Source organism: Nycticebus coucang, chromosome 2, assembly GCF_027406575.1.
Source record: "Nycticebus coucang isolate mNycCou1 chromosome 2, mNycCou1.pri, whole genome shotgun sequence".
Taxonomy (NCBI): domain Eukaryota; kingdom Metazoa; phylum Chordata; class Mammalia; order Primates; family Lorisidae; genus Nycticebus; species Nycticebus coucang.
This window is the reverse complement of record NC_069781.1, coordinates 173,229,253-173,230,735: the sequence shown is the minus strand read 5'-3', so window position 1 is coordinate 173,230,735 and position 1,483 is coordinate 173,229,253. Positions and strand designations below refer to the sequence as shown.

The 1,483-nt window shown below is 48.4% G+C and overlaps 1 pseudogene; it reads right to left on the bottom strand.

Moving 5' to 3' along the window:
• Nucleotides 1–467: 467 nt before the first annotated feature.
• On the bottom strand, nucleotides 468–1,172 carry LOC128571628 (60S ribosomal protein L13a-like; annotated as a pseudogene).
• Between the last annotated feature and the right edge of the window lie 311 nt (nucleotides 1,173–1,483).

Below are 1,483 nucleotides of genomic sequence, written 5' to 3'. Positions count from 1 at the left end.
GTCCTCTTGCCTCAGTCTCCTGAGTAGCTGTTACTACAGGTGCCTGCCATGATGCCTGGCTAGTTTTTCTATTTTTTTTTCTTTGAAAGCAATTTGTTTCTGGGTAACAGAATCCATGGAAGGAGCAAGGTGACACTTGTAGCCCCCTGGCTGTACATCTTGCCTCCCAAGTCTGTGCATCTATAAACCCTTTGTACAGCACCAAGTTTATACCGTCCCCTCAAGCATCTTCTCCTGTGCTACCAGCAGCAGAGTATAGCGTTGACTAGAAGGTAAACCCTAGAAGGATGCCCCACTCACAAGGCAGGCCTCCCCCACAATTAACTGGTGGTTCTATTGATTTTCTAAAACTCATGAGCAAGGAGGTCATACATAAATTATGTTGGCACAAGTCCTAGAGTCACGTAACGTTACAGACTTGCAGTGTCTGAGGTCCTTCCCTTTCTAAGTCTCAGGTTGGGTGTGGCACCCAGACTGCTGCCCCTAGGTTCCCCACATCCCAGAGTGGCCATGGAGGAAGGGCAGGCTGAGCCAAACACGAGGAATAAAGTCTTTATTGGGCTCAGACCAGGAGTTCGCGGGTCTTGAGGACCTCTGTGTATTTGTCAGTTTTCTTCTCCATGTTCTTTTCAGCCTGTTTCCGTAGCCTCGTGAGCTGCTTTTTCTTTGGGTAGTAGATCTTGGCCTTCTCTTTCCTCTTCTCCCCCAAGGTTGCTGTCAGTGCCTGCTACTTCTATCCAACTTCATGTGCCAGGCGTCCCAGGTAGGCAAACTCTCTTGTGGGCTTCAGACGCACAACCCAGAGGGCAGCAGGAACCACCATCCATTTTTTCTTGTCATAGGCTAGTAGGATCCCATCAAACACCTTGAGGCAGTCCAGAGCAGCCTGACCACTCTTGGTCTTATGGGACAGCATGCCTCTCAAAGCCTACCAGAAAATGCATCTTGTAGCCCAGAAATGGTAGGTGCCACAGCACGGGTTGGTGTTTATCCATTTGTGGAGGAAGGCTAGGTACTTTAACTTAGTTATGTAGAACTTGCCAGAGATGTTGATGCCCTCGAAATATACAATCACCACCTCTGGCCTAGCAGTACTTGTTTGGCCACGATGGCCACAGGCAGCCCAGGAGATGGCCTCTGCCATCCAGCACCACCACCTGACCCTCCACCATCTTCAGCAGTTGCCTAGGCTAGTTTTTCTATTTTTTAATAGAGATGAGTTCTCACTCTTGCTCAGGCTAGTCTTGAACTCCTCACCTCAAACAATCCACCCACCTTAGCTTCCCAGAGTACTAGGATTACAGACATGAGCCACCATGCTAGGCCCTTACTGTGCTTTTGAACACTACAAGTTATTTCTTGTATCTAGCTGTACTTTTGTACCCATTAACCAACCTCTCTTCATCCTCCCATTCCTCACCCCTCCCAGGAAATGGTAACCATCCTTCTACTCTCTACCTCCACGAAATCAACTTTTTTGTTC